This window comes from Dermacentor silvarum, chromosome 5 (genome assembly GCF_013339745.2).
Source record: "Dermacentor silvarum isolate Dsil-2018 chromosome 5, BIME_Dsil_1.4, whole genome shotgun sequence".
Classification (NCBI taxonomy): Eukaryota; Metazoa; Arthropoda; class Arachnida; order Ixodida; family Ixodidae; genus Dermacentor; species Dermacentor silvarum.
The window spans coordinates 134633500-134639896 of NC_051158.1; positions in this window are offsets into that span (position 1 = coordinate 134633500).

A 6397-nucleotide genomic window follows, 5' to 3' on the forward strand; every position below is an offset into this window, starting at 1 on the left:
AAGCACAACGATAGCGGCGAACAGTCGGCGATCGTCGAAAATCTGATCAGCGGCGAAACGCGTCGGCTTTTATACCTGAGTCATCGAAGGCTCCTGATTAATCCCTGATGCCCGCGTGTCTTCCAGAAAGTTCTAGACAATATGCGTCGGTCATACAATCAGATAACATAAGCGTCGGTGAAAACAGGCAACGGAAAGAAGCATCGATAACGTTCTAGAAACTTCCGATACAGGCGCGTCCTGCGCCGAGCGATAACGTTTAACATTTGTTAGCCGGTGGAAAGCGGCCACCGGTGAAAGATAAACATGTATACGTGTCAGTATTATTTTTTTCTAGTTGCATATATTTTCTCAAGACATTAACAAATAAACTCTAGCCATTTTTGTTTGCCCCTCCGTGTGAATATTTTTCGCCGTTTGTAGCTTTTTATTTGGGTCATTCCAAGCTCGCTACAATGTGGTACATATACAGTAATTCTAAACATACCGTCTTTCAATGTTCATGCAAGTAACTGTATCTAGAGCATTTAACTATGCCTCTCGTGATGTACACTTTGAAGTCATTTTTAAGTTTACCGACGAAACAGGAATTTACCACCGAAACAGCCTTGCTTGTAACTAGAGTGTACCAGACAATGGTCGAGTGGGCCGAACGGCGCTCTCCCACTGAGGCGCCGCGTATGGAAAAATTCTGCGAGGGCGCTGCGAGCGAACTGGAATGGGGCGGAGACGCGCTCCGCGGCATATTCAACGTACTTTCGCTGCGGGCGCCGAGGCTGATTGCGCAGAGTACGGTCATAAAATAGTGCTTTATTTCAACTGCAAATTTATGTTTACACCATTTTTCCAAACATTTATATTTGTGGCATGGATTATACAACGCGACGTCTTCACTTATGCTGTCGTTATCAAGCGCGTCGTCTGCTAGCGAGCGCGCGTTCGCTACGCGGACACTGGCGGACGTCCAGTTTTATTGCGATAGCAATTATATGGACACTTCAACCGGATTTCTACCGTCGCCGTGAGGTTCCCTATAGATAAAATCTTCGCCGCGCGCCGTATGCACGAGCGGAAGCGTGCGGGGACGCGCGCTATCACGGAGAGCGAACGCACTCAATCTCCCACGCGCAAGCAAGGAAGCGGGAAGCCAGCGCCGGAGGGAGTGGGGGGGTCGCTCGCTCGCACCGTCGCTTATCTCCACACGGCTCTGACCTTTATGCGCCGTGCATTCGCCGCTCAGTTTCCGTTGAAGCGATAGACCGCACGTACCTTCGCCCGTTGCTGCGGCGTATGCGCTTGCTGCCAGCGTTTTGACAGTCGTTGTCTGCAGTCATTCAGTGTGATCTATTCATGTTTGTTTGTGCGCGCTCACATCACGCTTGTTCAATCAGTTAGTAATAGTCGGGCCACATTTTCCAACGCACGCTACACATGCAATGCTGCCCGGGTCGGCAGTGCAGCGCTACAGGTGTGTCCCTTCGCACGCGCTGCCCACGGGAAGCGCTTCTCATCAACACAACCGTTTCACACGTGCCTTATCGTGGTCATCGAGTCTCTCTTCATGTCGGTCTACTTACGCCGCAGCACACCTGCTTACTTAATCAGCTCATGTTTACTACAATTCATATTGCTACCAAAGCCGCTCACCTTACTTCGTATGACATTGCTGTGTTGCTATCACATTCATTGCTTCGCCCTTAGGGCGAAACTGTGACATTTTTTCTCCCAGAACGTCTGTGCAGTACATTTTTTATTGCGATAGCAATTATATGGACACTCCAAAGCAGATTCCTGGCGTCGTCGTCGCCTTCGCCGTCGCCGTGAGGTTCCGTATGACGTCAATGGAGATGAAATCGTCGCTGCGCGCCGCCGAACGCTGTATGAGCGAGTGAAAGGCCGCGAGGGACGCGTGCTTTCGCGGGGAGTGAACCCACGGCGGAGAACAAACGCGCGTTCTGCGCCGTGCTCCCTTAAGGGCTGCAGAAGTAGGCGTCTCTTTCCTCCTTTACAATCACCATACATGTAGAGCAAACGCGCCTTCTTCCGACGCGCGAAAGGCCGTGGGGGGAGGGGGGGGGGGAGGCGACATTTAGCTGCGGCACCAACTGCCTATTTATATCAGAGGCTCCGGCAACAGTCACCACCGCCGCACGCATTTTTTGCGAACGCGGGCAAAACGCCGACGGCGTCGACAAGTTCTGCGTGTGGCCGGTGCTGCTGCATGTCCAAGTTTATACAGCTGATAAAGCTACTATCATTACTCCGTATAGCTCTCTACAAATTTGCTATCGCAATTGAGGCTTCGCCTTTCAGGTGAAACTGCGACAACTTTTTATGTTTTAGTTGCGTTGGTGCGCTCATGACTCTTGACGGCCGGTACCAAATGTAGATTTAACCAAGCGAACTGCTGTTTTTACCACTGTCTTCTAAGAGTAACTGGTACCTGTGCAACATGAAGCTACATTTTATTATTGATATCGTGTCATTTTACGCGCGATTCTTGTTGGTGGATATTGATCACGGACAATGATCGAATAAAACAATATTATTATTTATTTATTTATTTATTTATTTATTTATTTATTTATTTATTTATTTATTTATTTATTTATTTATTTATTTATTGAAAATACTTTCAGGGCCCGAAGGCACTACAGAAAGGAGTGGGGAGAAAATGACAAGACGTGCAACTAACAAAAATAATACAAGGCATTTTGTAAAGCGATCTTGAACTCGTGATCATAAGTTATGCTTGCGATTGTGGAGGGAAGGTGGTTCCATGCGACGCTTGTCCTAGGAACAAAAGAGTCATTAGACAATTTTGTGCGACAAGACGGTAGACCAACCTTGAAGCGATGATCGGTCCTTGAAGAAATATAATGAGGTGGATGAAACAGGATGTCCTTTAAATCGTTGTTATAATAATAGATTTTGTGAAAAAGATAAAGGCGAGATGACTTTCGACGCAACGAAAGGTCAGGCAAGTTTAGAGTTTTCTTCATAGACGTGACACTGGAATGACGTGAATAATTCGATAAGATGAAACGTGCTGCGCGATTCTGAATAGCTTCAAGAGTTTGAATGAGGGTGGTCTGAGTAGGATCCCATATGGCGCATGCGTACTCTAACTTAGAACGTACCAGGGTTTTGTAAAGTGTTAACTTCAGGGACGATGGGGCATCTAAAAAATTTCGGCGCAGATAGCCAAGCATGCGATTCGCGTTGTTAGCTACATATTCGACATGCGTATTCCACGAAAGGTTAGCAGAAATGTGAACACCAAGGTATTTGTAACTGTCAACAGATGGTAATGGAATATTATTGAGGGAGTAAGTACGCGGACAATGAGTAGTAGCGTGGCGAGAAACTCGCATGCTTTTACATTTAGTTGGGTTAAGTGTCATGAGCCATTGATTGCACCATTCAAACACCCTATCTAGATCGTGTTGCACATTGATATAATCAGCATGGTTAGTAATTTTCTGGTAAATTACACAGTCATCTGCAAACAGTCGGACAGTTGAGAAAGAAAGGCAAGTAGGAAGATCATTAATATAAATCAAGAAAAGTAGAGGGCCCAAAACGGACCCTTGCGGAACACCGGATGTTACGGGGGAATTAGGTGAACAAAAGTCATTAGCTGTCACATCCTGGCTACGGTTAGAGAGAAATTCCTTAATCCATGCAAGTACGCTGGGGTCTGTGTTAAGTTGATAAAGCTTGAATATAAGTAGGTCGTGTGAGACCGAGTCAAATGCTTTGGCAAAATCTAAATATATGCAATCAGTATCAACGTCATGATCCGCGTTAATAAATAAGTCGTTGGTAAAACATAGCCATAGCGTTTCGCACGAAACTGCTTTACGGAATCCATGCTGATAAATACTGAAGAAGGAATTGGACTCAAGGAATTCGATGAGATGCGAGTATATTATATGCTCTAAGATTTTGACTGGGATGGATGTTAATGATATGGGACGGTAATTATTGGGGGAATGTACATCACCAGATTTATGCACAGGGACCACCTTCCCTATCTTCCAGTCAAAGGGCAGTGTAGACACCTGTAATGAATGTTCAAAAAGCTTTGACAATATCAATGAAGAATACACTTATGTACACTTCATCATTTTTGATGAGATACAATCTGGGCCGGCGGATGAAGACACCTTTAAATTGAGAATAAGCCTTTCGACACCAACTGCATCAATAGCGACGGGGTCCATTGGTAAAAAGTTGGTTTTTGGTATTTGTGGAAACACGGTGGGAATGCTCTTATTAAAATGAGTAACAAACACATTGTTCAGAACATTGCAGCACTCGCTTTGAACTACTGGAACATTAGATTGGAATAATTGAATGTGTGTCCCTTCAGAACCGTTAATAATGCTCCAAAATTTGCGGGGGTTAGAAAGCAGTAGCAAAGGAAGAGTTTTATGATAGAATTCCTTCTTTGCTTTTGAAAGCGCAGTACAGAATTCTCGGTTAAATTTTTGATAGCAAGACCAGTGGTCTGTTCTGGCTGTTAGCTTTTCCCGTCGAAATATCCGCTTCTTTTTGTTGCGCATGCGCTTTAACGTGTTATGAAACCACGGAGAGCGAGGACTCGATGAAACTTTTCTTTTAGGTACAAAGCGATCAATTAGGAACAAGAGTTTGTTTTTATAAAGCAACCAGTTGTCCTCAACCGACCGCTGCTCAAAACCAGCAAAAAAACTATCAATAAAGGCCTGTAGTTCCCCATTCATTCCAGTAATATCTGCTTTGCTGTAGTCTTGGATGACCCTGGTTTTTTTCTTGTTGGAAACCCGTGCTCGTAGGGTGAAGTGAATTATACAGTGGTCGCTAATTCCCGGTGAATGAGTTAAGCAGGAAGCTAGATCTGGTGTAGTTGTAAGCACTAAGTCTAGAATGTTAGCGGCAGTGGGAGTTGTACGAGTGGGAAAGTGAACGAGCTGAGTTAAGTTGAAGTCTTGACAAAAAGTTAAGAATTCCTTGCTTTCAGCTGAGTTGTGTTTTAAGGAAACCGGGGCTCTTTCCCACCTAATGTCTGGAAAATTGAAGTCGCCAAGTATGAAGAGGGGCGATTTTGGGTATCTGACGAACAGCTGATTGACAGCATCGTGCAGGTCATTGCAAAAGGAGAGTGATGCAGTTGGTGGCCGATAGCAAACACAACAAATTATTTCGCGAGAATCAATGAGCACGCGTACACACACAAGCTCAAGTGAAGATACAATTGGAATAACATGAGAAGCAAGCGTGTCGGCAACCGCCAACAGAACACCACCACCAGACCGGTAATCACGATCACATCGGTAAAATTTGTAGCACTTTTCACAGTCCAAAATTTCTTCATTTTTAACTTTTGCAGACAGCCAGGTCTCCGTCAGACCAATAATATCAGCAGAGCATGAATCAATAGCGGAAGACAATTCAACGCGCTTATTCGGGATACTCCGGACATTGGAAAGGAAAACAGTGGCATTCCTTGCGCGGGATCTAGGCAGCTATGATGCACTAGAAGTGCCGGCACGTGCAGTGGCCGCGCTATCTTGCGTATCTGCCGATCGTGGCAAATCAGTTTCGCGTACGCTGTCAGTTACTGCGCAGTAAACGTACCTTTTTTTATTCATGATCTGTTTATTCATGCGAAGCGAGTACGGCTGCCCTGCTACCTTTGCAAATTCTGTTAGTTTCCTCCTTGAGTTTCGCGTAGCTCTGCAAAAATATTCGCTAGCTGATACACCAGTGCCTTTGAGCTTATGTTTCTGTGCCCAGACTGCATCCCTGACTTTAGACGACGAAAACTTGATGATAATTGGTCGAGTCTTTTTATCGGTGTAGGATCCTAACCTGTGCGCTCGAGAGACTTCCGAGTCAGGAATTTGTAGTTTAAGATGACGAGACAAAACATCTTGAACAAGGCCTTCTGACTCAACCCACGTTTCAGTCGGGCAGTCCGGCATTCCAAAGAACAATAGGTTATCTCGTCTGGATCTGTCTTCGAGATCGTCCAGTCGGGAACTGAGTGCCTGGCCTTCAATTCTGACAGCTTCAGTAATTAGACGTGGTGCATCACTGAGAACTGCAGAACCGTCGAATGATTCGACGAAAGATTCAACCGCGGACAATCTTACTGTTAGGTCAGCAACTGTTTGTAGTAAGGCCTCGTGTTTTGTCTTTAGGTCATCAAGAACTTCCATGACTTCAACGTGACGGTGGTCAACTTTTTCAGAAAGTTTAGCGATAGCATCAAGTATTTCTTTGTTAGTAGGGCCAGGGTTTAGTTCAATGTCTCCGCAACATAGTAAGAGCTTTGTAACAAATACGCATTCACACAAACACTCATAAAACACACTTGGACACGGTAGGAGCAGCAGGCAGACGTTGCTAG